Source organism: Triticum dicoccoides, chromosome 5B, assembly GCF_002162155.2.
Source record: "Triticum dicoccoides isolate Atlit2015 ecotype Zavitan chromosome 5B, WEW_v2.0, whole genome shotgun sequence".
NCBI lineage: Eukaryota > Viridiplantae > Streptophyta > Magnoliopsida > Poales > Poaceae > Triticum > Triticum dicoccoides.
In genome coordinates, this window is record NC_041389.1 from 139057740 (window position 1) to 139082527 (window position 24788).

Sequence of the window (24788 nt, forward strand, 5' to 3'; positions counted from 1 at the left end):
ACTCACATATCTCTACTCTTATAAAAAACAGAGTTGGTGATGATGGTGTTCCTGCCGTCCTGCAATATAGGCCATCCGATTTATATCCGATGGACAGGAAGGAAACTACGGCAATTTTGCAAAAATATACCCACACCCCTCTCCGCATTTGCAAATAAGGCATTCCCTCGTTCATCCTCTTCTCCCACAAGATAAACTTCTCATACAAATGCATCTTGATGTTCCGTGCAACGCATGGGCATCTTGCTAGTAGGGAGAAGGAGTTTGTGTGACACATATCTAGCTATATTAAGGGATAGGTAGATAGCATATGTGTGACAGACATTATTATACTTTGAGACATTAGTGGCTGTGGGTGGGCGGAATTAAAGGGGTGGGCGTGTTAGACATAGAGAGCGTGTGTGTTTCTGTGTGAGAGACTTGTAGGACGGGGTAGAAAGACGAATTTAACCCTGACGGAGGGAGAGAAATACACGAAGTGCGCGTGTGTGATTCCGATGCCCACAGGGAAATGAGATATGTATGTGTGTGAGAGAGATTGCACAATTCATTCACGTATCACTATCTAGCGATCGTGGACGTGCATCGCTTGAACATAAGTCAATATCTACTTCGTATCATGGCCAAAGGTACAGTATCGATTCAACGCTATAAAGATTGGACACTCACATATCACATTTTTTTTCTATTTAAATAAACCTTTTTAGTTGCGCATGCCAAAGTTACAGTGATGTTTCTTCAAACAACCAATGTAGCTATCATGTACATGCACCATTCTTACTCTTGCATTCAAATTCATTAGTCTTGGATGATTTAAGTTTCTATTTTGAAGTAATATATGTAATATTCATATATGAATTCAACGGGTACACAATTTATGAAATGGAGGCTATGTAATCATATGAGGTAACACTTTTAAGTAGCTGACTACAATATCCATTTCTTTTTGTGCGGCTCTACACTAACACGTCAATGCATTATGTTTAAAGTAAATAACCAATGGCACTAAATTATCTATTTACACGAGAAATACATAGGCTGAGCGTTTGATCCCTTTTTTGTGAACGCGCCACTACACCTGTACGATTGGCCGCGCCCGTGTGAACGTCCAAGTTATCGGCGCATCATCCCGAGTCATTGTCTTTTTTTCTAGGGTGGACTTCACACCAGTTATTAACTGCTGACGCGTGCCCCGTGTACACAGTCTAGCATGACATTCCCGCTAGCACGGTCCAAAACTAGTTGAAACTGGATACGAACGATCCCGCGGGCGGCAAAATCTCCCGCCTCCTTCTAAAATTTCCGCCACCTTAGTCTTTAGCATGCGAAATCCCCCTTTTGTCCTTGGTGCACGGAGACCAACAGTTACAATACCGCCCTCATCTACATGATAGGTCAGGGCTGCTTTGGTAACTTCCGGTTCCCCCCACTACACGGCACCCCCATTTCCTCTCCCCCTCCCGTAAAAACGACTAATTCCATAGCACCAGAGCATCTTACATCACGCCATCCGTACTTCATCGCCCTTTCTCCCATCCCCTCTCAAAACCCTAGACTGCTCATCCACCGGCGTACCATAGCCCATTCACTGCCAGCGGCGTCCACCTCGCCAGATCTGCTTCGGCGGTCGCATCTACCCCTCCCACCTCCCCTAGAAACAAGTAGACTGCTCATCCACCACTGTACCATAGCCCATTCAGTGCCGGCCTTGTCTACGGTGCTGGATCTGCTTCGGCGGTACTCTCTTCAACCGCCGGGCATCTGCAGCGGCTCATTCGTACTCCCCATCGGAGACGCTTCGTCCACACCCCCCGGAGCCACCCCACTGACGCCCCTGTCGACGACCTCTGATCCTCTTCACCGACACCTTCCTCAACCCTACCGGAGCCACTTCACCGACACCTTCCGCAACCCTACTGGAGCTGCTTCGCCGACACCATCGTCAACCCTACCGGAGTAGCTTTGCCTATACCATTCTCAACCCTATCGGGGCCGCTTTGCCAACTCACAAGTCCACGGCCTCAGATCCGCTTCCTCGCACCCTCATCCAACCTACCGGAGCAGCTTTTGACGCCCCGTCCACGGCCGTAGATCTGCATCGTCGACACCACCCTTAACCCAACCACCGGAGCTACTTCTAACGCCCCGTCCAAGGCCGCAGATCCGCATCATCGACACCATCCTTAACCCAACCACCAGAGCAGCTTCTGATGCCCCGTCCACGGCCGCAGATCCGCGTCGTCGACACCATCCTTAACCCAACCACCGGAGCAGCTTCACCTACGCCCTCGTCCACGGCCACAGATCCGCTTCGCCCACACCGTAGTCCACCCTACCGGAGCCGCTCCACAAACACCCTACTCGACGGTTCTAGATCTCCTTACCGGACCCCGACAGCCAACGCAGCGTCATCACCCTTGACATTTCTAACCTGATTCCCACCGTCTGGAGAGATGCCAAGCACCCGCCACGGCCTAGGTACTTGTCACCTTTAAACCTGTCCAGCATCACCTTCCCGATGTACTTCAAATATACTAACCAATCGCTGTTACCTGTTATGCAGCTGGCAAAAACTACAAGGACAATGTTTCTTCTGGATCTAACAGCTTGGCCAACCAAGATCCTGGACTGAGGCATTGCTATGATCTTGTAAGCGCGTCTCTCTCTCTCTCTCCCTTGTATTGTTCTGTGCCTGCCAGCGTGCTTTGCTAGGATTTTCGACCAGTAATCCCTTTGTGCAGACAATGATTTCTACTACTGGCTGCTAAATTAGATATGTAGATGTCATACATGATACTACCTCGTACCTCCGTTCCTAAATATAAGTCTTTCTAGAGATTCCACTATAGGCTACATGCGGAGCAAAATGAGTGAATCTACACTCAAAAATGCATCTATATACATCTATATGTGGTCCATACTGGAATCTCTAAAAAGATATGTATATATATATAGGAATAGGGGCAGTACATTACACAAAATCATAGGTGGCATGTAGGAATTCCAATGCACTACATTAGGCTCCCTTAGAGTGCCTGCTAGTCCAGCATACAGAGTCATGGCTAGTTTATGGTACACACACAATCGTTAATTGGTGGTTTAAATATGCGCAAGGGATATGCAATGTAGTATCATGTAGAGATGTCTGAAATTAGCCGTGTCAACTTGCAGATAGGGTTACACAATGAAAAAGTGCAAGATGTATGTGGCAATTTCATGGAACATCGCAAAAATGGAGAGGCAGCGGTGAGCCTATACAGTGTGCTATGGTACGTCACTCCTCCATTGCAATCATCGTGACATGTTATTTGTATGCCAATTCTATTAGCCAAGTTTCTTATGGACAGTTATTACGAGTTATCCTAAGAAAATAAGCACCTGTGAATATAAACTCCATGTAATAAGCCAACCAGTTCTTTTCATTGCGTTTTCAGCTTATCTTTGGTATGATCAGTGGAAAGTCTAGATTGCATTATATTTTTTTCATTTTGCTGCCCATATGGAAATTAATTTGACTTGCAAACATCACAAATTGAACCCAGTGCAGTAATTAATATGATAGGAAAACAGACCATCACTATTTTCTCAAAATGCAAATACAAAGATACCATCTACTTGGCACAATCTAGTTTGGTCGATGTTTTCCATAGAGATCCCATTGCCTAATTTAAACGAAGAACGCATGACCCACATTTAAATGAAGAACAATTATTTATTAAAATTTGATGGTCCAAGTGGCTGGTTATTATCATATAGCGGCACCACCTGAAAGCATCATATAGCAGCAGCAGCTCATAGCAACTCATCATACAGCAGCAGCAGTCTGCAATTCATCATATACCAGCAGCAGCTCATAGAAATTCATCATATAGCAGCAGTGGGAGCAGCTCATAGCAATTCATCATATAGCAGCAGCAGGAGCAGCTCATAGCAATTCATCATATAGCAGCAATAGGAGTAGCTTGTAGCAACTCATCATATAGCAGCATCATTAGCTCATAGAAATTCATCATATAGCAGCAACAACAGCTCATAGCAACTCATCATACAGCAGCAACAGCTCATAGCAATTCATCATATAGCAGCAGCAGGAGCAGCTCATAGCAATGCATCATATAGCAGCAGCAGAAGCAGCTCATAGCAATTCATCGTATAGTGGATCAGAATGAAAATTTGGCAAAAATCAGAGGAGATCCTCACCTTGTTGGATGAGCTCATCCTTCAACAACACCTCAAGGCCATGGCCTGGGAGGAGGGAAGGGGGAATAAGGTGCCTTCTGCCGCAGTGTGGCATCAGCCGTAGTTGTGCAGCGCCTGCCGGAGTAGTGCGTTGGACGAACCACAATGGAGCAGCTGCTGGAGACCATGAGAATGAGGGGCGGTGCCAGAGGGAGGAGCAGCGAGGGAGATTTGCCCCTACCCGCCGGCCATGTAGCCTAGATGGACATAGCATCATCGAGGACTAGGCCAGATGGGACCAGTGGCGACGGCTCGCTGGAGGAACCCTAGTGCTGCAGGTAGGGGATCGAGGTAGAGGGAAAGGGGAGAGGAGATGCAAGCGGGCAGGGCAATGAATGCTTGCGTGTTTGTTTTTACTTGAGGGTCAGGTGTGACACGGGCGTTAGCAGTTGCATTTTGAGTGTAATATAGGCAGACAACAGAGTCATTTCACTATTCCCCTTCCCCTTCAATTTTTAGTGAGGTTCTACCCGAAACACCCCCCTCCAAAGCGAAATTAGTTAAGCCCAAGCTCATAACTAAAAAATGACTTCTTTACATCTTTTATGGCTTATTTTGACAATATGCCCTGAAAAGGCAGAATCGAACTGGCCCTTAACCTGCAATTCAATTGTGCGTGCAATGATGAATCACTCCTGCCTGCTATCTGTACATTTAGGCATCATCATACATGGCATAACCTAATACATGTGCTTTCCATTGTAGAATCTGGAATATGCAATGTTTATGTTAGTTCATACGTTGCACATGATGTTTAAATGCCCCTTAAATCTGGTCAGTCAAGTGATGGTCTTTAAGCCTCCTTCTTTGCTTCTTTTCTTGATATGTAAGATTTGCTCACACATCTGTTCAATTGCTTGTTTGCATCAGCCAGCCATACTAGGACTGCTTGCTTTGATTACTTGCTATTCTTGACCTAACACTCTAACAGAGCTTGTCAACGATTTAAAAACTAAGGGCTGATGTAGTGGGGCCTTGTCTAACTCATAGGTGACATAAAGGTTTGGCTGTACACTAAATTAGGCTCTCCAAGAGTACTTGGAGATCCAGTTCGAAGGTATGCCTAGTTTTTACATAGTGCAGACATAGTAAATGCTCATTTCATTGTGTGCAAGTGCAAGAGATGCGGCATGTTTCATTATGTGGTGTTGTTTTGTTATAATCTCATCCTTTTGTGTTCACAGACTAGAAAGTATGCATATTTATCTTCCAAGGAGATGAGTAACTAGTTTGTGTCACCTTGCAGAGGGGGTGCAATGAAGATAAGATTGAGGATTTCCAAGTACAAGATGTTAGGAAGGAGCCTTGCAAGAGAAGTAGGAGCTGCGCTGAGCCTCTTCAACCTGCTAAGGTAAGTCACTGTATGCAACTCAACAGTTCAATTCCTTGTTTGTTTCAGGCATAGTTAATTTTCTCTTTTCAATTGCTTTATTTGTCCTTAGTTAATGAGATGCCCAAATAATCATGACTGATGTTCGGTACTTATATAACTATTAGTTGACATAATTAAAGGCCTTACCATTTAATTACTCTGCCAAAGTGTGCCTGAAGCTTTGAAGTCTATTAACCAACTATTATTGCATGAGGCTCACAATCTAGTTTATTCTACACGAATGATTGCATAGTTTTGCCTGCTGTAGTATGTTTGTATGAAACCCTCTGCTGTGCATCATGCTCCCTAAGACTTTAATTGAGGTACAGAACGGCCAACTGCTTGCTTACTTATACACAACATGCTGTCTAAATTTGTAACTTGTCTGTGTTTTCGATTGGGCCCCAACATCATGCTTCTCAGGTGAGCTAAGAGGGATTTCTGTATGCAGGCTACATAGACTATATTTTTATAATTTTTAAAATATCACCTGCTTATGCTTCATCACGTGTAACATTTTTTTTGAAAGTGACGTGTAACATTATTGTTAGTCCTGTTTTGCCATGTAGTAAAAAATAGTGTCTTGTTTGCTTCACTGTTGTAACTGTATTTTTGCCCTAGTCATGCGTACTTACAAAAATATTTCAGGATGAAGTGACATCAACACAAAGATCTGCGAGCAGTGCGGCATGGCCGTTACCGAATGATTATGAATTGGAATTGGAATGTGCTGATGTTCTCGAGCATCAGCTAGAGGTGGCAAGACAACGTGTACATGATTGTAAATGTATAATCAACAAGTTGAGACTGGACATGCATGTATTAGATGCAGGAGTCAAAAAATGAAACAAGACACTGAGGTAACCATGAAGGAATTGGAGATTTTGCAGACTGAAATTTGTGCTATATGAATCCAGCCAATCCTATTTTCTAAAGAGATTATAGTTCAAATGGAGTTAAGTTGATGCGCGTCCATGATGTATGAGCTGTATCTTCCTAGTGTATGTAATTTGCTGTTTGTGTATGCTTTATTATCACCTGTGCCGAACCATAATGCCCAGTGGGTATAATTGGCTGTAATTTCTTTATTGTATAATGTAGGATTATTCTACCTTTCTATGCCTTGATCTCTTTGTTGTATAGTGTATGCTTTTTAGAGGTGATAGTAATGAGTAGGATAATTCTTTGAATATGCTATATCATTCAAACGGGGGCCAACTCGCCCGACCATGGCCCTTCACGGGCCGTCGGATCCATGGGCCTTCTACGTCTCGTAGGATCCATGGGCCTTCTATGTCTCGTAGGATCCATGGGCCTTCTACGTCTCGTATGATCCATGGGCCTTGTAAGGGCCGACTCATTTATGGGTCTTGTACGGGCCTTTAATGGTCCGTAGAAGGGCCTTTAATGGAAATCATACGTTTTATGGGCTGACCATAACGGGCCATTAATAGGCCGTATTTGGTGATGCTATGAAAATGGCCCAACAGATTAACGGTCCACAAATGGGCCGACTGTAACGATGGGCTGAATTTGGCCCACAAGCAAAAAATGACAGTAACGGGCCGTAAGTAACCGAATGCTGCAAATGAGCCCAAGAATAAATGGGCCCTCAGAAGGCCGAAAGTTAACTTGGGCTGGAAACGGCCCAACGGAATAACGGGTCATTAATAGGTATAAAGTGATACACTGTTCATTACAGGCCAGTTTCACCACGGGCCGTTAATGGGTGTAAAGTGATACACTATTCATTACGGGCCAGTTTCAGCACGGGCCGCTAATGGGCCAAGAGTTACAAAGGGCCTCATATGGGCCGAAAGACGTCATGGACCATACATGGGCCAGAAGTGAAAACGGGCTGAAATCATATTGGATGGCCCAGATGATGCTACTGGGCCTAATTCGGATAGGGCGTAATGGGCCTTGGGTTAGCGGGCTGTAAATGGGCTATATGCGAATAGGCCGTTAACAGGCTTTCCATGGGCCGGCCCGCCAACTTCTGACCAAGTCAAACAGGACGACCTTTTCACAGGAATGGGCCACTGTTGGGCCGTGCCACGTGTCAACGTATCATAGGCGCCTTCTGTCCAATGAGTGGATGACATCTGTCCCAACGATGAGCCGACACGTGTTTCCTCCAGCCAATGATGATTTTACATGTGGAAAATCCCCATTGGTCGGGGCTGTTAACGGGTTATCGGATCCAAAACCCGACCCGATAGCTTAACGGCTTTCCGTTACGGTGGATGCCACGTGTCGTTCACCCTTGACGAAAGCACTTCTGTGACATGCGATTTATCGTCATGGAAGTGGACACTTCCGTGATGATATTTTTGGTAATGTCATGGAACACTTCTACGACAGCACATGTATGACTATCTTGATTCTGTCATAAATTTGTCATGGATGTACATGCATGACAAAAAACGCGAACTACAGTGACAAACACGTATCATCACGGGAGTGTATTTTTTTGTTGTGTAAGGAAAACATTGAGCATATGAATGCCAAATATAAACTTGCTGGAGATAAGGGTAGAAACATGTTGTGTTTGCACATGGAGATCTTGTTTGGTTGCATTTGCGTAAGGATAGATTTCCTGATTTACGCAAATCAAAGTTAATGCCACGTGCTGATGGTCCTTTTAAGGTGTTGGAGAAAATAAATGATAATGCATATAAACTTGAGTTGCCTGCAGATTTTGGGGTTAGTCCCACTTTTAACATTGCAGATTTGAAGCCTTATTTGGGTGAGGAAGATGAGCTTTCGTCGAGGACGACTTCATTTCAAGAAGGAGAGGATGTTGAGGATATCAATACCATTGTTACACCCACAGCCCCTACTCCTACATATACTGGACCAATTACTAGAGCTCACACACGCCAATTAAATTATCAGGTACTTCCGTTTCTTGGTAATGATTCTAATGTTCATGAGAATATGATGCTGCCTAAATTGGATACATTTGTTTTGCTTACAAATGAAAGGCCTATCTTGGAGAAGGATGAACATTGGAGCAAGAACAAGCATGGAGATGATGGCATGCGCAAGGGGAACAAGAACGGAGTTACAAGTGATGATTTCAGGACTTTGAAGCCATCATAATGGGTGCATGAAGCCTAGGACGAAATATACAAGATGCCACTTCATAAATTTTGTCCCGAGGCTATTCTAGGTGATGCGTCACCTTATTATTGGGCCAGGCCCATGTAATTTCGAAATACATAAGTATAGGCTATTTTTAGAGTCCGTATGTGTGGGGAAACAAGAGATAGGGTTGATTTCGGACCCCTCCACCAAGGGCCACGAAATTCCCCCCTCTTCCTCCATATATACAGCCCTTAGGGCACCGTTTAGACTTTGGGTTTTGTTTAGATTAAAGTTCTCCATAGCTGCAACTTTGCGTACTTCGTTTGTGTTCAACGACCAGACAAAGGCGTCACAGAACCCCACCTTGATCAATAAAGATTTCCTCTTATATTCGCAATATCCTGATTGCAATCTTAGTTTCTTACTTGTTCTTCGTTTGCCTGCAGGAAACATACCTTCGTGGTCAGGTTGATTGTGCTCTGGCGTGGTCAATAACCTCTCGGAGTTGGTTTAGCGATTGCTAAGGCGCGACGTCCTCGCACTTTCGTAGTCGGATCGTCAAAGTCGACTTCCTCCAAAACGATAGCCACCATCTCATTGAAAGACGGGACACCTTTGCCTCTATCACCTTCAAACTCCTAGCAAGCCTGGCGCCTGCCTGCTTCTTTCTCTTCTTTCCTTTGTGGGTTCGTATGTGTGTGTGTGCTCTAGCAACAGATGGGAGATGAATAAGCCTGAATGCTGGAGGGGTGTATTTATAGAAGGAAAACACTTCCAGCCGGGGCGCCGGCCGAAATTTCCGCCGGCCTTGTGCGAGTTGTTGGATGCATCTCAATCGAGCGACCCTGTTTACCTTCGCGTGTGTCCTCATCGACCACTTTTCTTCTTCCTTGCCTTATCTCTTCGTGTAGCGTCATGCTACCTTTCTTCTCGCGTGTCACACACCCCCAACCACCACATGACCACCATGGATTGTGTCAGCCGAGCTCGCGCCCTTCCTTCCCCTCTATTTCTCTCTCAAACCGCTTTTCCCGCCATAGCTCGCCTCTTCCTCCCAGACCGCATCGGCCAAGCCCGCCGCTTTGTTGGATCGGCGACCATGGCGAGCTGCGATGGTCACTGTGGGGTGAGCTTACAACGGTGGCGCGATGAGCAGGGGCCATGACCGCGGAATGTTGGGACCACTGGGGCATAGAAGCTGTAACCTCGTCATGGGAAGCTGCAACCGTTGAGGCCAGGAGCTACAACCCCTGTCAGTAGAGCAACATGGACTCAGTGATCACCGCAGGCACCGCGGTCACCACGACCGGTTCCAGCAAATGTGACTGCTAGTTGCAGCAAACGCGAGCACGGTTTCTAGCACAAAATCTCGCTAGTTCCAACACCCGTTGGTCGTGGTTTTTGCTGGAGGCGACTGGATGGTTGCAGCAAATGCGGCTACTGGTTCCAGCATCTGCGAAATGCGGTTTCAGCAAATCATCTTGCTGGTTTCAACATTTTTCCCTCGATGTGTCTTTTGCTGGAGACGACGTGGGGGCATGGTTATTTTTGCTGGAACCGGCAGCCGCAATGCTACGACCATTGGCGCATTTCGCTGCAACCATCGACAAGGACAAAGCTATAATGGCAGGGCGACGAGGCACAAAGCTGCAATGGCGGGGCGACGAGGCTGAAGGCAGCGATGCCATGTTGCAACGTTGAGGCAACTTTCGTGCAACCATAGACGGGTGAAGCTACTAGGCCATGGCAGTGCTGCGGCGGGAGCCGGCGGCTTGATCAGCGGCGAGCACGGCTCGGTGCGTGGGGGCTGGAGCGTCACCGCCGGCCAAGTCCCACATTCCCTTGCCATGGATTGCGTTGACCAAGTGTTAGGTAGAGATGGGAAATGATTCACTCGTGAATCAAGCAGTTGGTGTGGACCTAATCAAACGACTGCGTGGTGACCGGCCAAAATTCGGCCGGTCGACCGGCGCCTAGTATTACCCTTTATAGAAGGGGAGAGCAGCAGGAGCGGCAGAGCCCTCTGGCGTGCACGCCCACGTTCCCAATCGTGGGATCGTGCATGCAATCGAGGGAGCGTGCGGGCTGGCTCCTTTCTTTAATTTATTTCTTTAATTAATTACTTTTTTTTGAGACAACTCTTTAATTAATTACTAGTTGACCGAGGTTTGAACCGGCAAGCCCGTAATCAGCCCCTGTATTTCTTAATCACCCTGTGAACTTTAGCACCACTAGCATGCATGCAACAGCCTGTGAGAAGTACAGCCATGCACACATGGCCATATTTTTAATGGGCTAAACATGATTAGTTATTAAATGGCTCATGAAGGGCTAGGGTCAGAACGTGCACGTTAATTGTGTTTGCATGCAACTCAAGGTCTAGCGTCATATGTGTTATCAGATGAATATTTGACCAAGTGCACTACGCATATATTTCATTAGCGCGATGTATTTTTTTAAGCGTTGTTTCAATATTTCATTTTGTCGATTGAAGCCGAGCATTTATCATATAGTTGACATTTTAATGATATTAGCTTCCGTTATGACAATTTTATTTTTATATTTTCGCCGTTAGTAGCGATGTGCATGTGTGCGAGCCACGTGCCCTCCATTCTTCCATAGTAGAAAACTTGATGACTGTTTATTTGTTTCATCATATTCTAAAATTGCCGGTTTAATGCATGCATAAGCGATATTCGAAAATAAATCATATTCCTATTTTTCAGTCATCAATTCGAGCGGTTGCTTATAATTAGTTCCTTTTTCATTATAAAACGGAAATTTGCCGTTTTGTGTTTATATTTTATGTGGTTTATGCATTTTATTTATCTTTGTAAAAATCCATGTCAACAGATGCCCCTCGAGGTCTGGACTTGAGGAAAGAGATTTCTTTTTTCACTCGAGCCCAGAGCTTGAAACTTGATTATACATATTTCGTGTTGAGTCAATTACATCACTGGTGTCACAACTTGGCGCGGAAAGTCAGTTTAGTGTTAAAACTTGTGGCATACATTAAACTGATGCCATAACTTTGTTTTGACGTGCATATACGGTGGAACTCACGTTTCTATACGAATAGAGTGCTGATTAGACATGCCAACGTGGCATGGGGCCCGCTGTCAACGACTGGACAACAAAGTGGATGTGTGGCCAGCTATTTTGAAAAGAAAAAAAAACTTGAAATTTTTTTGTCCCGAAAAATACTATGCCACAGCCGCAAGGGTTGACTTGTCAGCTTCCCACAAGTAAATGAAAATTGGTAGACACGAGTCAGGCATTTTGTGTAATAACAGGATGCTGCTGATATATATTCTTTGACTATTAAGTGGGCTGCAGTCCCTACATCCCATTTTTCTGTTTTCTTCAGAAATTTATAGAATATATGCAAATTATAGTAGTGTGATATAAATAATATATACATGTATAAAATAAAGTACATTATAAAATAATCACGTATGGAGATAGCATTTATCCATATAATAAATTATGAATTACAAAATTGTTCATGTAGTACTTTGCATATTTAATAAGAAGATATATTAAATAAATTCTTATATAAGTTTAAAATTGTTCACGGTTTAAAGAAATATTAATGCAATATAAGTTTTTAGGAATTTATAAAAATATATATTTTATTTCAATAAATGCTAATATAAGTTTAGAATTTTCATGATTTAAATAAAAAAATATGTAGCATATAAAAATGTTCATTGTTATTTTTAAATTTATTTTGTTTTAACACACAGTTACAATTTACATGTATTTTAAAAAAATTAAACAAAAATAACGGTGTAAAATGGGTCGCTGGGACTCCAGCCGACTTAAGCTAGAATGGTTATATGAGTTACGTAAATGCTGTTTGGTGTGTTTATTTGGCCGGCGGCACTGCAGGCGTCAGGTCATGTGATTGAATCCCAGGGCGACAATTTTTACACAATACTAGCCTCCATCTCTGAGAAAAATATGGGCCCTTGCCAGGGGCTTCTTCAGTTCGCAAAATAGCAGGCACACGTCGTCTAGTTGTTGACAGCGGGCCACAATGCCACATTGGCACGCCTAATCAGCATCGTGTTCGTATAGAAACATGATATGCACTGTATATGAACGCCAAAGCCAAGTTGTGGCACCAGTTTAATATATGCCGCAAGTTTTAGCACTAAACTGACTTTTTGCGTCAAGTTGCAGCACCAGTGGTGTAATTGACTCTTTCGTGTTTAGAGCACTTTTTGTGAGTATATGTGCTCATGCTCTTTTAAAAAACGTTTGACCTTTAGTCAAGTGCATGCCAGTTATGCATGGCTGTGCATCTTTCTTTTATTTGCACACGTTGCCGACCAATTTTGTAACCATGCAAGCTAGAAGTCAGGCCACGTTTGAGGTTAGCTGGGTAACAAACTCTATCCGGCTAACATACCGCGTCCATTATCTTCTCCACTATCTCCTCAACCCTCTTTTAAACAACCAGCCTCCTTTTCTTTTCTTGGACCAGATAGAAGACGTCGGAGACAAACCAGATAGAAGACGTCGGAGACTAGGTATGCTTCAGTCCGGCCGGCCGCAATTCTTTAGATAGGGTAGCAAACTATATACGACTTTGCTAGTACCTAAATTGATTCATTGACTGATTAGTCTGCTATCTCATTAGTCCCAGATTGATTTCAATCCCTCACAAGATGCACCTCCGCGTTGGAAAGTGCTGATTCGTCCAGCTTGGGTTTGCCCCTTCCGTCCTCTCATTATTAGGCCATAATTTACCTTTTAATGTCTTGGGTGTTCCTTTAATTTATAACCCATCTTTTCATCTCGTAGGTGCAGGAAGACAAGGACACCAGGTCACGGCTTGGATCAAATCTTACTTAGGTAATCTACTTTTCCAAATTGTCTGATTATATTCGTTCGTTGTTGCATCTCTCTCATTATCTAGAAGTGTCAGGGATATAATGCCCTGAAAGCATACAACTTTTTTTCGTCATGGTGTATATAGCCCTGGTCTCTGGATGTGTTTGATCTGTATTTATTCATCTGAATATCATGATCCCACGGTCGGCGTCCCGAGAAGCCTCTATATGGGCTTGGTCCGTCGTTCGACTTGGGGATTAATTTTTTTGTTTGAATTAGTAGATTGCTCACTGCTGCCGCTCCGGGAAGCCTATATATAGGCTTAGTCCGTCGTTCAACCATGAGAACTTTTTTTATTGTATATGCATGAGTCAATAAGTTGATCACTGTCGGCATACCGGCAAGCCTATACATGGGGTTGGTCCGTTGTTCGACATTGATTTTTCTAATGATATATGCGTGACTTTAGTGACTTGATCACTGTCGGCGTTCCGGTAAGCTTATATATGGGCTTGGTCCGTCGTTCGACAGTGATGCTACTGTTTTTGGGCATGAGTACTATTTTCAATCATGAGTATCTGTTTTGTATTTCTCATATTTCTTTTATGCATCAAATTCAAATATTGAATTGTTTTTATTGTAGATACTATCTCTCGTAAACTGTGTACCTTGGGATCATCATTTCCACCTCGGTATAATATTCAATCTTGCACTTTCATGTTTTTTTTAACCTCCTGTAATTTCATACGTATACCGACATGCATCTTTTCCTTGCATATAGATGGAGGAAGCCACGTCACCATCTTCGTACGAATCATGTAGAATGCCTCTATCACAGTTGGCCAAAAAACACCTATTTCAACCTGATAGTAGTGAGATAGCCAATCAAGTAATTACGAAGTTAGGCGTACCACACGGCCATCCTGAACTTGGACCACGTGGATCAACGGCAGGGCCATCTTTCTCAGCTCGTTGTTATCAACCTCCTGCACCTGGGCTCAGACTTGGTGAAGCTTCAACCCTTGGGACACATATGATATCCAAAGGTTTAGGCTGGGAGAATCATGAGCTTGAATATGCCCCAATGCCTATTGGCTATGTTGAATGGGGTACTAATGTCATGAAGAAATATCATACCCACCTGAAGGGGAGTGAAGAGGGCGTGGATTATGTCTATGGAGCCATTTATTGCTCTTTAGGCGACTATTCTGTCTCCCCTCCTCTTTTAAGGTCTTTATCGGAGAAATGGGATCCCAACACCAACACGTTTTTGTTCTCGTGTGGCGAGCATACAGTCACACTTCTTGATATGCATCAGATCACGGGGTTGCCCCTTGATGGTGAACCTTATGAAGAATATGTTCCCCTAGCTGATGAGTTGGATCCTTTGACTCTTTTGTACCCCAACTTCCTGCCTCGGCTCCTAGAAACTTGGACCAAGCTTGCTGTGGGTGGCAACGTAGGTTTCATGGAATGGTGTGACTTCTTTCACAATAGTGGAGTAGACTTTGCTACCCAGAGCTTAGAAGACCAGTGCATGTATACTGCAGCTTTTCTCGCAATATAGCTTTGCCGCTACATCGTTGTTGGTGGTGGGCCGTATATTCGCCCTGGGGTATTAGTGATGGTCGCATGGATTTCCCTAGGACGACACATCTCTCTGGGTCCACCTGCTCTTTGCTCCCTTTAGTACTCACTTTGGCAAATTTGTACTCATCCTATTGGTCCCTCGTTCATACATAGAATTTGGCCGGTCCACTACCTTGCTGGATGGATGGGTGTGTACCTCAGGAAACCCTATGGAAACAGAGCAAACACACCACATTTACCAAGCCCTAAAATTTTGGCAGTACAACCTAATATGGTGAAAACCATGTTTAAGACGCCATATCATTTTACTCCTGAAGAAGCACATGCTTTCCTCGATGATTATAAGAATATTGCTTGGAACCCCTATTCCCTCAAGGTGGAAGGTGTTTCAAACCCAAGAGGGCGTTCTTAGTTTCTAGGCATGCTGCCATGGAGGCGTGGTACTATCACCTCCGACGTGTGTATAGCTGAACCATATCACCCAGATCGAGTGGCACAACAGTTTCGTCTTGACCAAGTTGTACCCATTTTCTCCTCTAGCGAGCCTGTACACCCAAGACGAAATTGGAATTGCCTATGCTTTTTGGTCACACCTATTGTCCTCGGTCCCAGAAGAATTCCAATATTTTCCTGATGATGATCGAGTTGGGGACTCTTCCTTAGCAAGGCTAACTGGTGGAAAAAAATTTCTAAAGCCTTTCGCCGACATTCGGGGCCATCTTTGCAATGGCAACATGACTGGGCAGACCCCTTATAATTTAAGGGTAAAAAATAAACATGCACTGCAGCATAATATCATGCCTCGTCCATTGTTCTATAAAGATTTTATGGTGGTGAGGAGAGTATCTATTGAGCACTGCAACCAACATGTTCAGTCCCTTGAGAGAACAAAGACACGTATCACATATCATTGGAGACTGATCCTTTATAATTATTTCAATGATGTTGCTGCTGCTGTACCGGTGAAGCCTAAAGAGGTGAGTTAACAACATGCGTGTCTATTTCTTTATGCCTCGCGTACTATTTAATACTAACTTGAGTTTTTTGCAGTTACAGTGAAGTAATGTACTGAAGCACAATGCCATAGCTGGGTACTCCCTCTGCTCATCCGCTGACAGTGGATAATGATCTCCCAGACACTACCAAATCCGCTAGCGGAAAGAGACGCAGATAGTCTACACCAACTCACCTGGACCAGGAAGGAAGGCTGCCCTTGAAGCGCAAACTTGATTTTGCCGAAGAAACTGATTTTTCTGAACCAATAACATTGGACGGTCCATCATTAGATGTTGAATCAGTAACTTTGTTAATGATGAAGATTTTGGCCACGTCCTCATGGGTGAAAAGGACCATGGCTTTGGTGACCTCTTCAGTTTATCCGTAGAGGATTATGCCACTGGCGAGTGTGGCGCCAGTTGCCAACCTTCCAGGCCAGGTGCGGCTGAAACTGTGCCCCCTACCCCTAGTGCTCTTGATTTCTTTCCAACTTTACCTGGTATTTTATTTATTTATACATTCATTTAATTGGTCGTGTCTATGAACCATCATTATCATCAAATTCTCACGACTCCTCTTCTTTCTTTTTAGGTTGCGAACAAGAAATTCGCAACTCCGAAGACCCTGTGGTGACGGTTGTGTCAGGGAAAGGCGTAGAGATGGACTGCAGTTTCGTCAAGGACACATTTATGGATGCTACAGATTCCATGGTGAAACGAGCCCTCGAAGGACTGAACGACTCCACCCTTGGTGATCCCAAGCGACGCATCATGCTTGAGAGCATTTCTCAGACGTTGCCCATGTAAGTACCTGAGGTAGCTAAGGTGCAGGCCATGTTGGTCGGGCTTATTGACCTTTCCGCTGACAGTTGGAGGTTGGCCAGACTGAGTTCACAAAGGAATCCGAGAGAGATGAGCATGTTGTTGCTGAAGCAGAGCTTAAGATTAAGTCTGGCCATGAGGTTTCCAATGCCATAATCGAGGAATTATCTATCGTAGGAAAGAAGTGCACTAAAATGGAGGCACGGGAAGTAGAGCTGAAGGCCCAGCTTGAAGAGGTTACCACTACTAGGGAAAACCCTAGTAGTAGCGCGGGTTTAGTGCCCACTAGTAGCGCAGGTAACCGCGATACTAATAAGGCACTACAGCTATTACTTAGCAGTAGCGCGTAAGACTTGCGCTACTGCTAAGACTCATAGCCGCAATGTTTGTTCTATAACGTGTTGCTGCTAATCTAGCTAGTAGCAGCGTGTTTCCTGTCCATCGCTACTAGTATTCTTTTTTCTTTTTTTTGATTTTGAGTGTATTTATACGCCGTTATACAAATTTTGGTACAATACCAATTTTGAGGTTTATATCATTATGTCCATAACAGTGTGTCAAATAAATGTGGATTAGGTTCAAGTGGAGGCAATATGTGGTGCATGTCAAAAGTATACTACTAATCGAAACTTGATCTAGTTTGGACTAGTAGTACTTTCGATGTGCACCACATGTTGCCTCCACTTGAATCTAATCCGCCAGCACAAGCTCTATAATCATCATCATAGTCATTACCACCAACAGTAGTTATTTAATCATCATAGTCATAGTGTAGCACATCATCATCTTCAAACTCATTCTAGCTAGCTAATCACCACCAACACTAGCTACGGTAGCTATCTAATCACCACCAATACTAGCTAATAATAATCATCATACTCATTACCACCAACACTAGCTATGTAATCATCATAGTCATAGTGTAGCACATCATCATCTTCAAACTCATTTTTAGCTAACTAATTAATTACTCCTGCTGCTCTCTCTCTCTCAGGTAAAAAAACATAAAACATGTGTAGCTCTCCTGCTTCATCAAGTTGGAGCATGCAGATGAAACTGTCTCCTAATCGTGAGCTGCACTTCTGATTGCTGCCCCCTAGTACTTCTCTGCGATCGTTCACAATTTTGCTCCAGTCTTTCACTATTAAGCATTCCTTACTATCAGAAATCATGTATGCACTAAAGTGCATTGTAGGATATATTGGCCGTAAGCTAACAATTCTCATGCGACCTTTAGTCTCCATCCAATGAGGCACAACATTCATCGGGAGTCCCTATTGAAGAACATCGTATAGTAACATACTTAGCAATGAAGTTTAGCTTAAAAAATAATGTATGCAAAAGATGCACCGAGGACAAATAGTAAAAATCTTACCATCTTTTCTAAATAGATGTGACCGTAGTTAAGTACGAACACTATTGGTCGCACGTTTTGAATACTAAGACCTTCAAGTCCAAAAAATAATTTGTCTTGACAGTATGAAGATCCTCAAGCCATGAAACATAATGACTTATCTCCTCGCAGTTTAGTTCAGCCCCAGAACAGTAGTAGGTCCTGTCTACCAAGCGTCGGACATGTTTGCTTGATTAGAAATAAGTTGTCAATAGAAATTAGTTGTCAACTATTTTTGAATAAACAATATCAAAGACATAAATATGGTTGAGAAACTCACATAATGGTATAACTGGAGGCGTGTGCACATCAACCCAAATGTTGATATTACCTTCAATATCATCTTCCGGACGAATATCAAAGGTGATAACCATATCAGGCTAAAATGCACAAGTCCTGCATAGTGCTTGCCAAGTTTTGCATCCAAAATAGGTGTAGGTGTCTGCGTTGTATAATTTTGCATGGAAAATACAACCATGCTCGGTCTTCAAGTAAACTCTCTTTACCACGATAGTAGTTTTCATAGGACTGAAACCTATCTTATCCAAGACAAAAACTCTTGCATGGCAGGGGATACACTAGTAGAATAGTAAAAAATAAATAAATTATAAGTTGAAGCAAATGAAGCAGATGTCATGCTTAATTGCGAAAAAAGACTTGTCATTGTGACTTACTGTATCCACTTCAAAGTTCTTGTCCAGCTTGATGCTGAAGCGCCTATCATCATCTAGGAAGATTCTGTCGCACAGGCCGCGCTCGTCTTCACAGTATTTGCAAATACAGAAAACCTTTTCATCGTCAGTCATTTCTTATGTTCATAGTTGAAACATTAATTGAAAATCGATCGAAGACAACTACCAGGATACTCAACACACAAATCCGGGGCACTCAATATTTCCTACATATTCTGGCACAAGTCATGCAAAAATTCACAGAAAAATCTGGCATGACCTTTGCTAAAATAGGACATATCGAGCGCCTGAAATTTGCCGGAACAGAAATGAATCTACACTCCGGCAAAACATAGGCCACTCGGAGGTGTAACCTACAAACATGATCGGCCATTTGGGCAAGCACATATCCTATTTGAGCAACACAAGATATACATTTCAAAATATCTTATAGGACTCATATTGACATGAGCATTCAATAAGCAAAACCAAATCATAAAATAAATCATCTCTTGCGTCCGTACATCGTCGAATATTATCACTAATACATCCCGAATAGTATCATACATATAACATCACTAATACAACTAAAACCCTAGCGAACGCGGGTATCGGCGCGGGCGGTGGACACCCAAAGAGAAGGAACCATCACAGGATCATAGCTCCAGTGAGATCCCTGGAGAACCTGCCAGGTATTGGAGAACATGTGCTCCAGCGCAAACAAGTAGCGACAGACGTGCGCCTCCTCCTCGCTGACACGGTGACGTACCACCTCCGCGGAGTCCTCAAGCCTCTCGACCGTCACTGGCCCACGCGACCGCCACCAAAAAAAGTTTGGGTCAACGACGGGCTGAGTCCTCACCAAGCTGCGCCCCCAGTAGGTAGCGCCTCCTAGTACCAGCCCGACGGAGCCTAGTCCCAGACATGGCCCATCTGGCCAAGCAGGCGTCCTCCATCGAGTCGACAATGAGGATGCGGGATAGGCATCGTTGATGTCGATGCGGGAAAAATTGCTTTAACTAAAAAATAACAACAAACCTGACATCTTCAACTAGTTCTATTAATTCAACTAGTTCTTACTAGAAATAAATTTAATATAAATAAAAATAAACTAGTACCTAATTAGTACCTAGTTCTTACTAACTAATTTGTACCTAGAAACTACTGCCCTAATTACCATCTAATTTGATGAACCTAGGGTGTGAAAAGTGGTAGCGGATATTCCAATTATCCAACTTAAAACTGAAATAAGTGGTCAAATTTTACTCGTTTTATGATTCACCTTAGAAATTTGATTCGTTCCCACTCTTACGTGGACCCTAACTAATTTGAGCCGCATCCGCATCCGATTTGTTTTCACCCTTACATGAACGCTAACTAATTTGATGCAAGTAAAATTTGAAGAACCCTAGGCAGAGGTAGGGGAGAGGGAGGAGCAGGCGTGCTCACCTTGGGTGCCTGCGGTGAGGGAGGGGCAGGCGGTGTCGAGGTCGGGGTCGGGGCTTGGGCGCGCGGCAGAGGGCGGCGTCGAGGTCAGGGGCGGGGGCGGCATCGAATCCGGGGGAGGGGGCGGCGTCGAGGGTGTGCGGAGAGCGCGCGGCGGTTGACGGACGACGGCGAGAGCGGAGGAGTTGGATTTGGGGGAAGTGGCCGTGGGGAAGGACGAACCCCGTGGTTAAGTCAGAAGTAGCAGTAGCGCGTTCCAGAAAGCGCGCTACTAACAAGTTAGCTACAACGCGTTCTGCGATACGCGCTACTGCTACTCCTTTCTCTTTCCCCCCTTTTTCATTTATTTTTCTTTACAATTTATTTTTTCTTTCACCTTCTTCTATTTCTTTCATTTTCATTTATTTTTCTATTTGCTTTCCATTTAATTTTACATCCTTTAGCAGTAGCGCATTTTAGCGTAAATGCGCTGCTACAAAGCAAGTAGCCATAGTGGAGTTTTATATAGATCGTTACTACTATGTGTAGCCTATCGGCTAAGCCGTGGGTATTTTAGTAGTAGCGTCTTCAGATTTAGGCGCGCTACTGCTAGGACTTTATCTGTAGCGTGGTTTGCAATAGCACGCTACTGCTACTTAGCATGAGCGTGCGTTTTTGACTCGCGCTACTGCTAAAGTTCTGTGTATAAGGTTTTCCCTAGTAGTGTACTGTTACTTTGCACAAGCTTAAACAGGAAATGGAACAGCGCCGACAAGCACATAATACCCATCAATCTGAACAGAAGAACTTGGTGAAGACTCTACAGGATACCAATGCTGGCAAATGTACAAGGCTTGCTCAATTTGAACAAAAGACGTCAGATTTAAAGACCGAAGCAAGTCAATTGTTGAACAACCTGCAGAACTGGCGAGCTCCTTGAGAAGGCGCAGTCTTCGTTTAGTTTTTTTTATTTGGCCATTTCAATTCATCATTTCACTTTAAACCATTTTATTTTCAGTCTTCAGTTTCAATTCAGAAGTAGCAGTGCTTTATTTCTTCATATGGGACCTTCAGATTTATATATGATATACTAGTACGCAGACTGGAACAAATTTGACATTGAAGCATCTTTATTTATTTACACTACCGTTGTATATGGCATGAAGCCTTATTATCATTCCAATGTATGTACATCCCATTTTTTGTATGACAGTTTAAGCTCATGGAGCCTGTTTGATGTTTATATATTTTTTATTTTTTTATTTTTTCACGTCCCAATTTATAGTCGTAAGTTGTTGGAGTTTCTTTTTTTGTGACCCAGTTTATACTCATATGGGTGTGGAGTACGCTTGATGATTTCTTTTCTTTGCATCAGAGTTTATAATCGTAAGTCGTTGGAGTCTTTTTTTTGTGTGCCCCAGTTTACACTCATGAGGGTATGGAGTACGCTTGATGATTTCTTTCTTTGCATCACAGTTTATACTCGTAAGTCGTTGGAGTATTTTTTTGTGTGGGTCCCAGTTTACACTCATGAGGGTATGGAGTATCATTTTGTTTTTACTCAAGCATAGTAGTGCTTAAGGAATTTCCCATTTATCAATGGCGGACAATACTTGCCGTTAGGGGAAATTATCCTGTATGCACCACTAGAGTAGACTTCTTTTATGACATAGGGACCCTTCCATTTTGGCTCGAACTTTCCTCCCATCCGTTGTGTAACATTCATTGGACGGATGACGGCGAGCACTAGGTCTCCTTGCTTGAAAGATCTCCTTTTAACGCGCTTGTCGAAAGCACGGGACATTCTAGCCTGATAAGCTTCCAAATTTTGTAATGCCTGAAGGCGTTTCCCTTCAAGCATTTCGAGTTCACCAAGGCATAATTTTATGTCCTCTTCTTCGAAGAGTTTCTCATAAACAGCCACTCTAAGCGAAGTAATTTGTACTTCTAATGGTAGAACAACTTCTCCTCCAAACACAAGGGAATATGTTATCATTCTAGTTGGTGTACGTGTTGTGGTTCTATAAGTCCACAAGGCCTCAAGGAGTTTCTCGTGCCACTCACGCTTATTTCTAGATACGACTTTCTTTAACAATTTGCATAGGGTTTTGTTAAAAGCTTCCACTTGTCCATTAGCTGCCCGAATTATAAGCTATGGAATAATGATGATTTATCTTAAACTTTGAACATAACTTATCGACATGTTTATTCTTGAATGGAGTACCATTGTCGGACATGATACGAGAAGGAACTCCGAATCGATATATGAGATGTGTTCTTATAAAATGCTCCACATTTTCTCCTTTATCCTCCTTTAATCGGTGGCAGCCAGGATAAATGACCCTTTGATGATGGCGGATTAATAGGTCCTACTATATCCATTCCCCACATTTCAAACGGCCATGCAATATTTGTGGGATGCAACGATTCATGGGGTTGATGTATGAAATTACCATGTACCTGGCACTCGTGACACCTTTTTGCAAATTTTATGGCACCATCAAACATGGTAGGCCAATAGTAACCAAGATGTCGCAATTTATAATATAACTTAGGGCCAGATTGATGTGCCCCATAGACCCCAGCATGCACTTCATTTAAGGCTTTCAAAATTTCATTCCCTGCTAGACAGCAGTGGAGGATGCCATCGAAGGAACATCTATATAGGGTATCGATTATACATGTATAGTGAACTGACCTTTTTCGAACTCTAGACCTTTCTACGGAGTCCAGAGGTAAATATCCATGGAGCAAGTATTCCACGAAGGGGCTTCGCCAGTCTCCGACTTCAATCTTCTAGACATCTGCAGTCATTGCAACTGACGTCGTCGTCTCCTCGTCCTCAGCAAGTATAGGTAGTATCCTACATTCTTCAACACGAACGTTCATCATTTGATGTGAAGTTAATGACATACTAGCGGCTAAACCTGCTAAGGCGTCCGCCTTTTCATTTTGACTTCTTATAACATGCTGAATATTTAGATCAACAAACATGGCCATGAGCACTTTGGCTCGTTGGAAGTAAGGCATTAATTCTTCTTTCTTTACTATGTAAATTCCTAGTAGTTGGTGGATCACTAACTGAGAATCACCATAAACAGTGAGTGAATCTAACCCCATGTTCAGAGCTAACTCAAGCCCAATTACCAAAGCCTCATATTCTGCCGAATTATTTGAAACTGCTGAAGTTAGGTTAAACGAGTACGGGATTATTCCTTCATTTGGCGTAACAAATACGATGCCCGCACCTGCCCCTGATCGTCGACATGCGCCATCGAAGTACATTTGCCAGCATGAACTAGCAACCGATGTAGTGAACACCTCCTCATCCGGCAAATCATCATGTATTGGGAAATCATCGGGTATTGGATGGGTGGCTAGAAAGTTAGCTAGTGCTTGCCCCTTCATGCTTTTTGCGGCACAAATTTTATATCAAATTGTGACAAAAACATCACCCACTTAGCCAGTCTACCTGAAAGCACCATTTTATTTAAGATGTACCTGAGAGGGTCTGCTCTCGATACGAGGTGTACATTATGCTCTAACATGTAATGGCGTAATTTTTGTGCTGCAAACACCAATGCGAGACATATCTTTTCCATGTCTGAATAGTTGCACTCAGCCCCCACAAGGGTGCAACTAAGGTAATATAGGGACATTTCCTTTCCGGACTCATTATTCTGTGCTAAAAGAGCTCCCAACGACCTAGGCGTGGCTGCCGTATATAATTGGTGCACCCATGATAGGTGGGCGTATAAGGTAATTTTTTAATGTCCAAGAATGCATTTTGGCATGCTTGGTCCCACTCGAATGAGACACCCTTTTTCATGAGACGTGAGAAAGTTTTACATCTTCTTGATAAATTTGAGATAAACCTCCGAATATATGCTAGGTGACCTTGGAAACTCTTTAGTTCATGTAGATTTGTGGGTGGTGGCATTTTAACGATCGCTTTTACTTTATCTGGGTCAATTTGGAGGCCATTCTTTATGACCACAAAACCAAGAAATTTTCCGGAGGAAACTCCGAACGCACATTTCATGGGATTCATTTTCAAGTTATGTTCCCTAAGACGCTCGAAAACCATTGCAAGATGTTTCATATGGTCCTCCTCACGTTTTGATTTTACTACTATGTCATCAATATAACATTCAACAATTAAATACAATAATCCATCTAAAACTATGCTCATGGCTCTTTGATATGTTGCCCCGGTGTTTTTCAGTCCAAATGGCATAACCTTATAACAGAATATACCTTTGGGCATCCTGAAAGCCATTAGCTCTTCATCTTCTGGCGCCATTTTTATTTGATTATATTCCAAATATCCATCCATAAAAGAAAATATTTCA